Genomic DNA, 17,744 nt, shown 5'->3' with positions numbered 1-17,744 from the left:
GAATGAAACATGTGGCTTCCTAGTCCAACTGGTAAGGCGCTTGGTTGAAGAGTTTGGGGACCCGGGTTCGATCCCAGGCAAACCCAAAATTTCCTTTCCCTTTTTCAAGTGTGCGCTGCTTCGCACCAATGCTACTGATTGAAGACTCGCTGGACCGAACACGTGCGAGGATGCTGAGCCGTATGCCGAGGACCGTGAACTCCGAGAGCTGCAAACTGTTCTCGGTCGTAAACGAACTTCGGGTCGTGAATCCTTCATGGGCCATGAACCCTTCAAAGGCCGAGTACCCTTCAAGGGTGGTAAACCCTTCAACAGTTACGAGAAAAAACGACGTTTTTCACACTTTTTGCTCCAAAACTCGATCCAAAACTCATTTTTATGAAAAACGCAAAGAACAAACCCCCTTTATTTTGCCAAGATCTATCCAAAAACGCAAAAATCCTTCAAAAATAAGATCAAACACACTCCAGATCTGCTAAACGTGATTGATACAATCCAAGCTCTGATACCACTTGTAAGTCCCAAATCTGCTTGAGTATCAATCAGATCCGTTTGATGGTGCGGAATCAAAATCAAACGGATGATGCCAAATCTAAATGAAGAAGAAGGAGAAGAAGAATAATATGAATCTAATGTATTGATGATATGAATGAATATCCTTACAAGAGATTCACACACACACTATTATTCTCTCTAGTTTCTCTCTCTACAATATGCTCTCCTTCTCTAGCCGTAAACTTGTTCACCGCTCCTCATCCCTAACACCTATATATATACTTGGGGAACATGGGTTGTAAATGGGTTCACGGCTGTGAACCAGTTCACGGACATAAACACCCATTGGGCCGTAAACACACCCGTGAACACAACTAACCGCAAACACCAAGGATGTTTACGGTCCTAGACTAAAAAATACAATTGCCTAGAAAAGTAAAGTATAAACCATAATTTTAGACCCAACAATCTCCCCCTTGGTTTATAGCTTTCTTTTCTAATGACCCAACAAACTCCCCCTAAAATGTAGCTGGCTCTTCTTGTCAATCTTCATTGGGAGTTTGGCCTCAGCTTTAATCTTCAATTTCTTCACAGCTTCAAGATGAACTTGATGAATCTTTAATAAATGACTTCATCTTGAGCAGTTGGGCTTTTCTTCAATATTTGACTTTTAACGAACGTTGGGTGAGGAGGCTTGATTTACTGATAGAGATATCTAATCTTCTGGATCACTTCAGCAGGTACAAGAATAGCAGCAAATTGATTGAGGAGGCTTCAATGCAATCTGTCACATAATCTTCAAGTACAGCTTTACCTTGCTTCTGGGGTAGAAGGATTGAATGTTGGAAGAATAAGAACTTTGATCCCTTCATCACAAAAATATTATCTGCATTTGTGAAAAAGAGAAGTTAGTGTCAATTCTATTTTATTTCTATTTTATTTTTATTATTTTTATTTTCATTTTCCTAAAAATAAAAAAAAAATAAATATTTAATTTTTAGTTTAAATTTCTTAGAATTTATTTTATTTTAATTTTAATTTTAATTTTTTTAAGTCTTCAAAATGCATTATTTTTTATTAATTTGATGTATTAGGCTCGGATTTAAAGTATTTTGGGTTTGCAGCCCATGGGTGATGGGCTGAAAAGGAGTCCAGGTATAAAAGGAGTAGTTGGCAGTCGTTCACCCTTTTTACCCTCATTTTCAAATTGCGGCCGTGAACCTCCTCCGACTCTCTCTCTAACGGATCTCGATTCGTCATATCATTTCCTGTTTTCATCCTAAATTACTCTCTGATTCATGTAGGTACCTTAATGGTGATCACTATCATGCTTAAATTACCAGGAATCAACCGTGAATCGTGGCTTAAATCGAAGATCGGCTTCAAGTTCAAAATCATTGTTGGGTCTAAAATTATGGTTTATACTTTGCTTTTCTAGGCAATTGTATTTTTTAGTCTAGGACCACAAACATCCTTGGTGTTTGCGGTTAGATGTGTTCACGGGTGTGTTTACGGCCCAATGGGTGTTTACGGCCGTGAACCCATTTACGGCCCATGTTCCCCAAGTATATATATATAGGTGTTAGGGGTGAGGAGTGGTTAATCAGTTTACGGCTAAGAGAAAGAAGAGAGAGAAGAGAGGAACCTAAGTGTGTGTATTCCAAGATGTTTTAGAGAGAGAAAGTGAATCTTGTGTAAGGAGCATCATTCCATTCATCAATACATTGAAGATTCATATTATTCTTCTTCTCCTTCTCTTCTTTTTTGATCTGGCATCATCCGTTTGATTGGGATTCCGCACCATCAAACGGATCTGATTGATACACAAGCAGATTAGGACCTTACAAGTGGTATCAGAGCTTGGATTGTATCAATCGATTTTTGCAGATATGGAGCGTATTCGATCTTATTTTTGAAGGATTTCTGCGTTTTTGGATAGATCTTGGCAAAATAGGTGGAGTTTATTCTATGCATTTTTCCTAAAAACGAGTTTTGGATCGAGTTTTGGAGCAAAAAGGGTGAAAAACGTTGTTTTTTTCGCGATCTGATGCAGTGTTTACGGCTCGTTGAAGGGTTTACAGCCGAAATTGCGTTTACGACTAGAGAAGGAGAGCATATTGTAGAGAGAGAAACTAGAGAGAAGAATAGTGTGTGTGTGAATCTCTTGTAAGGATCTTCATTCATATCATCAATACATTATATTCATATTATTCTTCTTCTCCTTCTTCTTCATTTAGATCTGGCATCACCCGTTTGATTAGGATTCCACACCATCAAAGGGATCTGATTGATACTCATGAAGATTTGGGACTTACAGAGTGTGAAGACTGCGAGTGTAGCTGTAGCATTCACAAGGTTGGCAGATAGTGCTAGAGTGTTGTAAGACTGCGGGTGTAGCTGTAACATTGACTAGGTTGGTAGATAGCATGGGATTGTTGTTAGATCGCGGAAGGAACAGTAGCACCCACCAGTTCGGGTGCAGCAGTGAGGGCGTGGCAGATCCACAGATTGTTTATGGGTTTCCCCAGATGAATTAGACTTGGTTGAGCCAGTGATAAGACCGTAGTAGCACACTGCATTCATGGGATCAAGGAAGCGTCGAACCGTTTAAGGCTACCCTTGGTCATGTAGCAATCACTTTTAGCCTTGTATTTGGTGACGTCGGGATTCGACGTATGGACCCGATCGATTGGATCAGAAGGTCGTTAGAGCCATAGTGGTAAGGTAACTAATGGCACCTATTGACAAATGAGGATTACGTCCGAAAGTCGTGTAGGGAAACGGCGTGGGAGCCTTTTGCTCAACAACCAGTCTGGAACCCGGTATCTTAGATGTCTGGCAGAAAAACTGAGACCAGGGAGATCTCGATGGATTTTGAGAAGCAGCCAGGAGGCAGCATGCTGTTTTGGGTAGTTTAGTGTTTCGGGCAGCTTCAATCTTTCGAGCAGTATTAGTGTTTTAGGATTTCATGTACGGACGGAGTAACTGATCGATTGGGAAGTGATAAGTCACTTGCAGTGGGATTAAATAATCTCAGAGTAGTTGATTTGACCCTGTTGTACAGCTCTCGTCTGATTCTAACCGTTGCAGGGATGAATCTTCTAATCGAAGGATTATCTGAGCCTTCTGTCAAGTATAAATGCTCTATTGCGGTTTATAGTCAGTAATTTTGCTACGTTCAAGATTACAATGTGATTAGGGATTGGAAGCAATTTGTGTGATGCGAGACTCTATGAGGTTAGTTTGGTGGCAAATCCGACAGGGAGTCAGATCACTGAGACTAGGGTTTCAGATTCCAAGTGAAGTAGGATTGGTTTTATTTGAGATACTGAGGAGTCGTTCTTCACCGAACTTGAAGAATTATTCTAAGGATGGTTTTAGTAGATCGGGATAGGCCGTTGTATGATCAGAGTTGGAAGGGTTATGATTGTTTTTGTATCAGTTGAGAGATTGACATAGAGTTGTTTTAGCATGGGCGAGCTGTCGGGAAGCCAGGTTATGGTAGATTTTAGGTCTCAAAAAGTAGAAGTGGCTTGCAAGGGTTGAAGGTTCGAGTGTTATTTTCCAGAATAGAAGTTTCAGTTGCCTTGGGAAGGCCATTGATTGTGCGGGGTGGTGGTTGTACCCTCAGGATGGTGGTTGTCAGTACTCGTGGGAATCATCAGTTGGTTCATGGCAATTAGCGGGAGCCGTGAGCATAGCGCGTGAGCTGTTTTCGGGGTAGGTGACTGCAGTGGACTTCGAGTACAAAGTCTAGTTTAATTGGGGGAGTGTTATAACACCCAAAATCTAGAAGTCCGATTAAGGAAAGAAAAATATTCAATTAGAAAGCCAACTCGTCGAGTTATAACACCCAAAATGGGGAAGAACTTGACGTGTTGGAAATCAAGACCGCGTGTTTTTAGAAGACCAACTCGACGAATTGGGGAGGGTCAACTCGACAAGTTGGACAGGTTCGGAAACCCTAAAATCGGGACATTGCACCCTATTTAAAAAATTAAGCCTTAGGGTTTGGCCTCATTTCTAGCCTTAATCGTCCCAAACCCTAGCCTCGAAACCCCAATGCACTTTTGAGAGTTTTGAGCCAATTTTTGTGCATTCATGGTGATTTTGAAGAAGAAGGAACTTGAAGAAGGAGCAAGGACGTGTAAAAGGACTATAGATCCAGAAGTTGGGCTGTATTTCTTATTCACTTGAGGTATAAAGCTTCAACCTTGTTTCGTTTATGCTTAGATCTCCTCTTTAGGATCATTTTCTTGTTTTGGTCATCTTAGAGTGTGTAATGGAAGTTGGATGTTCTATTGAGTCAAAAACATTCTAGATCTATAGTCTTGAGGGGCTCTCATGGCATAAAGGTGCCAACTTTATGAACCTAGAAGCCCCATGCAAACCCTAAGCCCTTATTTTGACCCTTTTAAGCTCCATAAGGGCATGCATGTGAGTAAAGTTGGAGAATTTATGTGACCTTTAAACCTTTAAGGTCCAGATCTACGTCCTTGTGCATTGTCTTGAAGATATAAGGATTTTTAGAGTGAAGCTATAGCCTTTTTGGGTTAGGGTTTGAGATTATTCTATTTAGGAAAGGATTAATGGGTAAAGATGGAAACTTTACCCTTCTAAAAGGTATTTCCAGTCTAGATCTAGATTATTGGGTTCAGATCTGAAGAATAAAGGCTTAATGCATTAAGGAGGAGTATACAGACTGAAGAACTCGACGAGTTCACGAAGGAACTCGGCGAGTTGATGTCAGTATGACCCGATTCTGTTAAAAAGGAAAGAACTCAAGGAGCTAAGGGAGAACTCGACGAGTTGATAAGTAGTATCACGATTCTGTGGTTTATGGGAACTCGCCGAGTTGAAGGAATAACTCGACAAGTTGAGTCAACTCGGAGCGTTAACTTTGACTTTGACTTCGATGTTGTCTTTGACATTGACTTGACTTTGACCAAGGTTGACCCCTGTAGGGTTATGAAGTACGGGATGGGTTCTAAAGGGTAGTTCTATGTAAGGGTTGGGCCCAAATTGCAAAATTGGGCCAATGATGGACTTTTATGGATTTTATAGTTTTGAGCCTTGTTGATTTTGGGCTTGGGCCTTAGTTATGAATCTTGTTGGGCCAGGGGTAAAATGATCATTTTAACCCAAGTATGGATTATGAATCATGGTTTGGGACCCAATTTCTAATTGGGTGATATTTTGGTATTGATAGTTCGAGGAGTTGCCAAGGCAGCAGCTAAGGATTTTTTGCAATGGACTTCAGTAGTGTGAGGTGAGTTACCTTCCTGTAGAAGTGGGTCGAAGGCACTAATGTCGGCCCACTAGTAGTTGTTTATAGTAGAGATCATTGTCTTTGTGATAATTGTCTGTTATGCCACTATCTGTAGAGATTTATGTGCTTGTATGCTATGTTTTTATGTGGTAGTGGTAGGAGGGGTGGGATACACCCCGTAACCGGTTGAGACAAACCGGAGGGTAGGCTGGGCACCCAGATATGTCTGACAGTATGTTTATGATATGTTACTATATGGTAGTGGTTGGGGTGAAATAGTCTCCGTAACTGGTTGAAATAAACCGGAGGGTAGGTCGGGCACCCAGATATGCCTGGCAGGGTACGTCAAGCACCCATATATGCTTGACATTGTAGGTCGGGCACCCAGATATGCCTTATAGGGTAGGCCGGGCTCGCAGATTTTCCTGGCAGTATGTGTTTTGTGGTATGATAGGGGAACTCACTAAGCTTCGTGCTTACAGTTTTCAGTTTGGTGTCAGGTACTTCTTCTTCAAAAGGAAAGGAGTCGGCATGATCGCAGCGCATCACACTATGTTTTTCCACACATGAGATCTTTGGGAGTTGTACTCTGATATTGTTTCCTTATGACATGCTTTGGTTATTGACATATTGGTTTTGATTATGATATGGGATGACACTATCGATGTTTTCAGACTTGTGTTTTATAAATACTTAATTAAAAATTAATTTTTTTGTCATGAATTTTGGAATGTTGCGGAAACCATGAGAATACAGCTTGTAAGAGGATGTGTGGCTGACGGATCCTGGCACACCCATATGACAGTTGTGTAACGGTATACAAGGTACAACTAGTCATGCCTTTGAGCGTAATGCTATAAATGCGATAAGATGGCATGACAGGGTCGATACGGGAAGAACTCGTTACCTCTTCTGTAATGCCCGTGTTTCTAGGCTAGGCGTTAATATTGACGTCATAGTCTAGGCAAACCTTTGTAACTCATTTTGAAGAAATGAAAAGGAATTATGTGAATATTATGTGAAAATTATTTGTTTTATGCTTAATTATTAGGGTTTAATTAATTAAGAATAAAAATGAGCGTCAAAAATAAATATTAGATAAAGCCGATATCTATTAAGAAACTTGTAGTGGTCGTGACAAGGATTACGGATATATAAAGAATACCAAAATCCGAGTTATAACGAAGAAGTTATGACATGTCGAAGTTTCGCGACAAAACCGGCACGGTGCCGAATGTCGTAAAAAGTGAGTTTTTGATAAACTACTTTTTAGCCTTAGTGATCTAAACGAAAGTCGTAGTGTTCGTTAAACCGAGAGTAGGTATACAAAGAACGCCCAAATCTGACTTCGTATGAGGAAGTTATGATTTTTCAAAATTTCAGCTTAGCAGTAGACAGCTAAAAACTCGAATTTTAGATCGAGTGATTTTTAGCCGACACGACCTAAACGAGAATCGAAGGTCTCGTCAATAGTAGCACAACGGTAAAAAGACAGACGAAAACGGACGTCAGATGAAGAAGTTATGAATTTTTAACGGATTTCCTGTCCCGGTCTGTTAAAAATAATAATATAAAATTTAAATTCAAAATTAGCCGACGAAATCTAAACGAAAGTTATAGAGCATAATTTTACCTACACGTGCATATAAAGAACGTCAAAAACGGAGCTCGTATGCGAAAGTTATGGATTTTAGAAGTTTTTGCACAAAACTCGAGAAATTTCGCATAGGTGGTTTTGGCCACGTCACACTCGCCCAAAACGTGCCACGTGTCCGAACTGCTGAGTCATCCGAGGCCACCTGTCGACGCGTGTCACATTCTCTTCGGACCGAAGGCTCGGCCAACCAGAAGTTGCCTCGTACCCCTTTCTCGCAGGGAGTGCCACGTCCGAAGTCTCGGACTAGACCTCGGTCCAATCAGGAGCCTCCAGCGAGACCCTCGCATGCGCAACCCACGTGCGAGCCACCTGCGCGCCTTCACTCTGCTGTTGCCACGTGTCCTCGCTGCTGACTCATCTTTCTTAGCCGACTTCGGACCTCCCCTATAAATAGAAGGCTTGCGAGCCTTCCCCGGTACTTTTGGAAAATTGTCCATTTTTACCCCTTTTTCAATATTTCCTTCATTCTAACTTCCCCCAAAGCCCCGGTATCATATATAGCACCCGGAATACGCCCCTAAGCGCCCGAGAAGCCCGGGAAATTTATCTTTTCGGTTTCGAAGCCCAACCTTTGCAGAGCCTGGTTTCTCAATAAAACTCCCGATTTTATTAGAAACGAACGTTTTAGGAAAGGAATTGCTGCCCAATTATCATCAAATCATGTGAGTGTATAGTCACCTTCATCTTACACCTAGATATGAAGTATTTTCTATAAAATACGTGTTACGTGTAATTATATTAATTGTTTAATTGAGGTGACTGTTGAATAGATGTTTTATACAAGTTTTAAACTGTATATGTATTTTTATCTACAAATATGTTGGGTAAAACATGGGTAGATAGTTGATGTGTGATGAAATAAAATGATAAGAGGCCTCGATGTGATTGTGATACAGTCATCTAGCGGAGTTTGGACGACGACCACGGACTTTTCTAGACAGTCCAGTGGAACACTGGCAGGCCCGCAACCTTAAGGTGTTAATGAACTTGGGTGTTCATTCGATGTACTCCATCCCCCTAATGGTTGCCTTTAGGACATGTATGGCTGAGGAAACCCCTTAGCAGCAGTGTCCATCCCGATGATATTCTTTAGGCTAGGTCCCTAGTGATAAGTGTTTAGGCACGTAAAGTGAGGATAACGGGAACGGGTAATCAGGGTTATTGTTGATTGATGAACTTAATAAGTTTATTATTATTGTGGGTTGAAAACCCTATATGCTCACCAGGCTCCCAAGCCTGACCCACTCAGCTTTTTATGTTACAGGTAGTGGACCCCGAGCATAGTCGGAGGACGATGAGAGATTTTTTGATTATAGGCCAGTAGTTGTAAATAACTATTGAAAGGCTTATAATGTCTTGTTTATGCTTTTGGTCTGTATCGGAACATGACATCCTGAGGTGTTGATATGAAATGAAACTATACATTTCTTAAAGAAAGGTTTTGATAAACTTTTATCATGTTTTGTTTTGGGACCAATTCCGCAACATCTTTTAAAAAGATTTCTCTGATTTTATTTTAAAAAGCATAAATTAAATCGGTCTTTTCTGGCCGAGAAATTAGGGGATGTCACAGTTGTTATCAGAGCATTAGTTTAAGCGAACTAAGAAATTGTAGGATTTCTAGACTTAAACTTAGAATGCTAAGTGATGATTGTGAGATTAGTGTCTACCATATTTTAGACACGAGCACTAGTTTCTTTTAGGAAAGATGCCTAAAATGCTTTTATGTGCTAAATGTTATATGTTTGCCATATATGCCATTATTTGTTCGGATCTATGGTCTGTTGCCGACCGGATCTGGAAACCTTATGTGTGTAGGATTCTAAGCGTACGATTACGATATTGGGACTAACATGTAAACGTTTCGGAGTGATAAGGGAATTTAAATACCTATCGAGGATAAAGACCTAAATTCGCCTTATTCGGTATATAGATTATAATGGCAAGAACTCGCAGTGGAGTTGCAAATGCAAACGGAAACAGGGATCAACAACCTCAACCTCAAGTAGTTGAGCAAGTACCTGTTGTAGGAGCTGCACCTGAGCCAATGATGATGGCTGGGATACAAGCAATGATACAGATGATGTTGGATCGCCAAATGGCGGAGACAAGGCGATTACTACAACAGAATAGGGAAGAAACTACGATACCTGTTGAACAGCCCGAATTAAATGAAGAGCAATCAGTAGGAGGGAACTACAGTGGGACTCATGGTCAAGCCAACCCACCGATAGTTAGACAAAACAACCAGGATGGAGGAGTTGATGGACGCGGATGCAAATACAAAGATTTCATGGCATCTAAACCACCGTGTCTATCTGGAAGTCCAACACCGGTGGAAGTCATGAATTGGATCTTCGAAATGGAGACGATGTTTGAAAGTTGTGAGTGCAGCAACAAACAAAAGCCCGCACTTGCAATTCCTTTGTTGAAATCTGGTGTATTGAGCTGGTGGAAGTTACTAGCTGATTCGATGCCCAAGGGAGAAGCTAGCAAGATATCTTGGGAAGACTTTGTGGTACAACTGAAATTGCAATACTGCTCTGAGCAGGATCTCCTGGAAATTAATAATGAGTTCCAGAATTTGAAGAAGGGAAAGATGAGCGTTACTGAATAAGCTGCTAGTTTTACGAAAAAGATGAAGCTTGTTCCTCATCTAGTTCCAACTGAACTCTCTATGGTCAACAAGTTTTGTTGGGTTTTGAGAATTTTAACACTCCTACGGTGTACATGCAACCCTATAAACCTTGGATCTATGTTTTCTCTATTATACATGCAAATATTAAATATTCCAAGGTTTCATCCTAACTAGCATATTATGAACCATCTATACTATAAAGTTCTAGTTGGATGACATACCTTTTGATGTAGCTTGATGTCTTCAAGCTTTAAGAGCTTAGCCCCAATAGTGTGGAAGCCTCAAGTGGAATCACAAATCACCAAAGCACCTTGGAAGAACTTGAGAGAATATGTATGCACACTAAAATCGGCCCACTCTTATTTTCATACACTTGTGCCAATTTTGTGAGCTAAGGACCCCTTTATATATTATGGAGGATTAGGGTTACATCCATGTAAACCCTAATACCCATGACCTTTCATTTACATAGGATCCATGGGTTAAAAGCTCCATGGACCATCCATGAAAGCTTAGCCCAACCTAAATGAACTTGGCCCATTCCATATATATAAGAGTCCATATTTAATTAGTTCTTTTTGATCACTTAATTAACTCTAAATTAATTCTTGATCAATACTAATTAAATAATATGATTCCATATTAATATATTAGAACTTATAATATATTAATATAAATTATAAATATACTATTCTCAAAAGACTATCCATATAAGTTGTGTCGGTGAAGTGCAACCCAAATGGACCATGCCGGGTCGGGTCAAGTACATACCAAATATAGTTATGGACTTAGACATTAATCCAACAGTCTCCCACTTGGATAAGTCTAAAACTATTATTGAGTATGACTTCAAAACCTAACTGGCAATCGTAGCTCTTAAAGCCGCTGTCGAACTCTGACCTTGTCAATGACTTGTCCATTAGATAAGGGATCATATATTCCTCCATTCTAGATATCATATGGACTGAGACATGGATTATAATCATTCTCTCTGTCCATTTGTTGTTTCCCGATTTTCGATTTATGATGACTGACTGATTGAACAAATCAAATCAGTCCTGGCTTGGCCAAGCACTCACATGTGTCATCGCTAAATCATCGAGGGGCCCACAGATATCGCTTTTATCCCGAAGGTAAAAGGAATGGATAAACTTCGACTCATATGGCTTGTGTAAGTCCCTAATTTGCCTGTGTATCAATCAGATCCGTTTGATGGTGCGGAATCCCAATCAAACGGATGATGTCAGATCACAATAAGAAGAGAAGGAGAAGAAGAAGATGATGAATCTTGTATGTATTGATATGAATGAAGATCCGGATACAAGATTCACACACACTAACACACACTCTCTTTTCTCTCTCTCTAGAACACCTTCAAAAATACACACTTAAGCTCCTCTAGTGTTCATCACTTTCTACTCCTCACCCCTAACACCTTTATATATACAAGGGAATATGGGCCGGAGAACATGGTTCGTAAATGGTGTTTACGACCGTAAACTGGGTTTACGGTCGTAAACATGTTTACGGCCGTAAACTCTGTTTACGGTCGTAAACGTGTTTACGGCCGTAAACCCTGTTTACGGTCGCAAACACATTTTCTGACCAAAGACACATTTTCCTATAAAAGTAAAGTATAAACCATATTTTTGACCCAACAATCCCCCCCTTGGTTTATAGCTTTCTTTTCTTTTCTTAAATGACCCAACAAGCTCCCCCTAAAAAGTAACTGGCTTTCTTGATAATCTTCATTGGGAGCTTTGGCTTCAGCTTTAATCTTCGAATTCTTCACAGCTTCAAGATGAACATGATAAATCTTTAATAATTGATTTCATCTTGAGCAGTTGGGCATTTCTTCAGAATTTGGCATTGAACGCACATTGGGTGAGGAGGCTTGACGTACTGATTCTTGAAAGATAGCGCTTTTAGCTTGAGAATCTTTAGAGAGAACATCAGAGAGAACAAATCTTCTGGATCACTTCAGCAGGTTCATAGATAGCAGCGGACTGATTGAGGAGGCTTCAATGCAATCCGTCACATAATCTTCAATTTCAGCTTCATCTTGCTTCTGGGGTTGAAAGATTGAATTTTAAAGAATAATCTTCATTTCTTGCTCCTTCGAATGAGAATTCTTCGATGCTCACGGATGAAGCCTTGGCTCAGAAATCTTCAACACAGACTCCATGAGTCTTATCTATACCTGAAATCACTTTTCAAGACAAAACAAAACTAAAAGAAAATTTAGCACACAATATTTTTGGATTTTTCATATTTTTTGAAAAATAAATAAAACAAAAATAACACTATTTTTTAATTTTTTTTATTTTTTTTTTTTGGTTTTCAAAATTTTTAATTCTCCCTTAATATTTAAATTAGAAGAAAACTATGAACAAATTTAACAAAAATTAAATGATATCTAACTTTAAGAGTGATTTGGGATCAAAGTTGTTAGACAGCCCTAATCCACTTTTCGGTACCTTTTATCTTCACGTCCTTGTCTCGTCGATCGCCGGTATTGTTGTCCACTTAAACACGAAAAATTGTGACAGATTTAGGACATACTATTTGTTATAAGACAAGGTGAACCTAAGTTCCTGGATATTAAATCTGATCCTAAGTTCCTAGATACTATATCTTAAGGACCATTCAGCTGACGACGACCAGGGATATTGTTGTCCACCTAAATTGAGCAGCGAGATCTATAGACAATCTGTAAGTGTTCAATTGTTAATTGTACTGGAACATGTTTCCCGCTTCCTGATATGCCCCAGTAATCAAGAACTTCCAGAGTACTCCTTACATCGGGTGAGCAGACAATCATTAAGGGAGAAGATAGATTCAGATTATTGTTAATTATAATTTTAGAGGGATTGAGAAGTAGAAGGTTGCATATGCTGTGTACCAGGTCGGATTGTGAGTCACGCAAAGGAGACAACATATGGCTAACAGATAGGAGGAATTTCATAGATATAATTTGCAGAGAAATAGATTTGCATATGTTGCAGTCCAGGTCGGATCTCTTCCAATCACGTAAAGGAGACAACATATGACTAACAGTAAGAAAGAAAGAAAATAATTTTCTACAGACCTACTTTATCGGAATTCCCCAGTCGCCCCATCAATACCGGAATTAAGGACAGAATCTGCTCATCGAGGAAAAGTTAATCCACGGTTCCAAGTACGGGTTCATTTAATGTGACGAGTAGATTCCCATATATATCTCCCTGCTCAACCTATCCAAGCGTCGTATTGTCAGTCTAAACGGATCTAAATAGGTCAAGATTTGTCAAGACTAAGAATTTCTTAAGTTCAACTCTGCCTAGTCAAGTCCATTTATAATCTTTCGTGCCTACCGGCGCATCAAACCCAGAGCATAGACCCTTCAACTTTGGGTACGTTACGCAGACTCAGATTGCCTGTTATCACTTGATAATATCACTTCCCAAAACATCTCACTCAAACTCATTTCATAACCAACATATTTTTGGATTTTCTGATTTTCTAATTTTTGTTTTGTTTTTATTTCTCCCCCTAAATTTGTGCATAGGAGAGAATGAAATGACTGAAATGCTCAAATTTAAACTAAGAAAACCTAAAAATCAATCCTCAAAACGAATCATTTTTAAAAATCCCACAAGCACATCGAATCGAGCTTTGTGAAAAGGCTTTGTGAACAAGTCCGCTACATTATTATCAGTGTGAACATGTTCTAGCCTAATGAGCGAACGCTCATAGCAATCTCTAATAAAATGAATTTTGATGTCAATGTGCTTGGTTTTGGAATGTTGGACAGGATTTTTCGCGATTTGAATAGCAGCCTCATTATCACAAAAAATGGGAGTTTCTAGATAATTCAAACCGTAGTCCAACAGCTGATGTTGGATCCATATGACTTGAGAACAACAAGCAGACGCAGCTACATATTTCGCTTCTGCTGTTGAGGTTGAGACCGTATGCTGCTTTTTGCACTGCCATGAGATCAGTCTATCTCCAAGAAACTGGCATCCTCCTGAAGTCGATTTTCTATCTAGCTCACACCCGCCATAGTTGCTGTCTGCAAAAGCATAAAGGTCAAATTCGGGATTTTTCGGATACCAAAGTCCCAGTTTTGGGCAACCTTTGAGATACCGAAAAATCCGTTTAACAGCAATTAGATGAGAGAGTTTAGGATTGGCCTGGTAGCGTGCGCATTGACAGACCGCAAACATTATATCTGGGCGACTGGCAGTCAGATACATAAGCGATCCGATCATTGATCGATAATACGTCTGATCTACGGATTCGCCTTCAAGATCAGGAGTCAGTAAAGGTCTCTCCGCCATGGGTGTAAGAACAGTTTTCGCGTCTTGGAACCCGAACTTCTCCAGCATATCATCCACATACTTCGCTTGGTGAATTAGGATTCCGGTAGAAGATTGTTTGACCTGAAGCCCCAGAAACATGGTCATTTCCCCAAGAGAACTCATCTCAAACCTTTTCTTCATCACACCTTCAAATTCCATGCAAAGCTGTGGACAGGTTGACCCGAAGATAATGTCGTCAACATAGATTTGAACTAGTATCTGAGCATTACCCACATGCTTGATAAACAAGGTTTGATCAATGGTGCCGCGAGAATATCCATGCTCGAGCAAATGCTTAGTTAGAGTCGCATACCAAGCTCGAGGAGCTTGATGTAACCCATACAATGCTTTGTCCAACTTGTAGACACGATTAGGGAACTTTGAGTCAACAAACCCAGGGGGTTGATCAACATAAATTTCTTCCTTCACCTTGCCATACAAGAAGGCAGTCTTGACATCCATTTGGTAGACCGTGAAATTCATGTAGGAAGCATATGCAAGAAAGATGCGAATAGCCTCCAACCGAGCTACGGGAGCAAATACCTCAGTATAGTCAAGACCCTCAATTTGTCGAAACCCGCGAACCACCAGCCTTGCTTTATTTCGCACGATTACACCCGAATCATCTTGCTTATTTCGATAGACCCAACGCGTGTCAAGAGCCCTTTTGCCCTTCGGTAAGTCAACCAACTTCCAAACCCCGAGCTTTTCAAACTGATTCAGCTCTTCATGCATTGCATCCACCCAGCTGGGATCATTCAAAGCCATGTCAACATTCTTCGGCTCTATTTGAGATATAAAGCAAGAGTAGAGACATGCATTAACATCTCCACTTGGACTTCTGGTTTTAACTCCATCTCCCAGCTGGCCAATGATGTTATCGATCGGATGATCGCGTTGAATACGTGAGGGAATGTCTTGGCTGATGTCATTGATAGAAACAGGAAGAGTGTGAATATTGAAACTTCCATCATTTACTGATTGATTCACATTAGATGAATCTGCTACAAACTCATTTGCGATTTCTTCGGGAAAGAGGAGTTCCATAAACGTTGGATTGACAGCGGAAGCATCTCTGGACATGAACTCTCTTTCAACGGGTGTAAGAGGTGTAGCATCAGTATTAGGAGTTCCATCTTGAACTTTAGACTCTGGACTATTAGGTTGATCAGATGGCTCCCCCTCCGGTGGAACAGAGGACTCCTCCCCAGATGGAGCAAAGGACTCCCCCTCAACCGTTGGAGGTCTGTAGACAACTTCTTCGTCTTTGTCTTCATACACAATCTTCGAACCAGAAGAGGATCCACTTGAACTATTTGAAGACACATTTAAAGATTTGAAAAGCGATGTGTAATCAAATAACCAGTCAGGACCCACTCGAGCGTCTGTTTCATTCTCCTCCAGCCAGCGTACGTCATAGGATTCGACTATCTGCTTAGTCTTCGTGTTGTACACCCTATACGCGGTGCGCGCAGCATACCCTACAAAGTAACAATCATCGGCTTTGGCGTGGAATTTAGGGTTGGATTCCAAATGAAGAAGGATGCAAGGACAGCCAAATACACGAAAATGGCTGACAGAGGGCTTGTGTCCATAGAGAATTTCATACGGTGTCTTCATCTGTGCTTTGTTGATTAGAACACGATTATGCACGTAGCAAGCAGTATTAATCGCCTCGGCCCAGAAGAAAACAGGTAGCGTGGAATCACAAAGCATCGTCCTTGCGGCGTCTTTCAGTGTTCTATTTCTCCTTTCAGCAACACCGTTCTGTTGAGGTGTGTGAGCTGAACTATATTGGCGCACTATCCCTTTTTCTGTGCAAAAATGGTCAAGAACCGAATTTTTGAACTCAGTTCCATTGTTAGTACGAAGCGCTTTCACTTGATTGTTGGTCTGTTTCTTAATCATCACTACGAACTTCTTTATCAGGTCAACAACCTCCGCTTTGTTGGATAAGAAGAAGACCCATGTAAACCGAGAGAAATCATCGATCACAACGAGGCAGTATGAGCTTCTGTTGATGCTCAGAACGTTGACCGGACCAAATAGGTCCATGTGTAACAATTGGAGCACTTGACTTATTGAGTTGACATGTTTGGGCAAGTGTGGTTTCCGATGGTGTTTGCCTTGAGCACAGGAAACGCACTTTTCAAATGTAATAAAGTCTCTGATGGGTAAGCCTCGGACCATCTCATTCTTGGCAAGACGATTCAAGTTTTTCGCGTTAGCATGACCTAGCCTTCGGTGCCACAGCATTGCATTTTGTTCGGCGACTTTTGAGAATAGGCAAGTGACTTGTTCAGGGAGATTTGTGTTCATGTCAATAATGTAAGCATTCCCATCCCGCTTAGATTTGACGAGGATCCATTCTTCCGGGATGACAATGACTGGCTTTAAGATCATACATTCCTTGTCAGTAAAGTGGGTGGAGTAGCCTTTGTCACAAATTTGGGAAACGCTCAACAAGCTGTGCTTTAACTCGGGAGCGAAGTTGACATCCTCAAAGCTTAACACTCTATTTGTAACAGTTCCTCTTTGCGTGATCTTTCCTCCATCTCCTCCCGCAAAGGAAACATACCCCCCATTAACGGATTGAATTTCGCTCAATTGGGATATGTCTCCAGTCATATGCCGGGAGCAGCCACTGTCGACGTACCAGGGACGAACGACATTCCTCCGCAACTGTCCCTGCAAAATGAGCGGAATCATTTAGATTTAGGAACCCAGGTCATTACAGTCCTGGGTTTCCTTTTTACTTTCTCTGAATTAATAATTAAAGGTTTCAAACGAGGATCCTCATTCCTAATTACTTCAGAGGGTGGCAAAGATGGATTAGAAAGTGATTTAGGCTTCCATTGAAGTTTAAGTTTTACAACATTCTCCTCTGGTTTTGAAATAGATTTCTTAGAAGTTTGCACAAAGCTTCTGGATGTTCTACCAGAAGTGGTTGAAGATCTAGAATTGCTTTTTGACGAAACCGATCTTGGCAGAGCCTTGTTCGTTTTTGGCAAACTCTTTTGAGATTTGTTGATAAAAACCTTTTTATTCTTTTGAAAAACAGTTCTTTTTCTGGTTCAGTCATCTTTCCAATCATCAATTCGAGAACAATTTCTTGAAGATTTTCTAATTAAAGATCTTCCTCGAGATTCGTTCTCTCCTCTTGGTGACAGATAGTTTACAAAGATCATGTTATGGCAATTCCTAGCTATGTGACCACCAATGCCACAATTAAAACAAGTCTGTTTATTGTTTGAACTTGTGTTACACTTATCAGATTTATTTTCTTGAAGGATACTCTTACTTTTCTCAGAGGAGCATACATGAGAGACAGATTGTGATACA

Source organism: Lactuca virosa, chromosome 4 (assembly GCF_052849685.1).
Source record: "Lactuca virosa cultivar CGN04683 chromosome 4, Lactuca_virosa_CGN04683_v6, whole genome shotgun sequence".
NCBI lineage: Eukaryota > Viridiplantae > Streptophyta > Magnoliopsida > Asterales > Asteraceae > Lactuca > Lactuca virosa.
The sequence above is the reverse complement of the archived record's forward strand: the minus strand, read 5'-3'. Positions refer to the sequence as shown.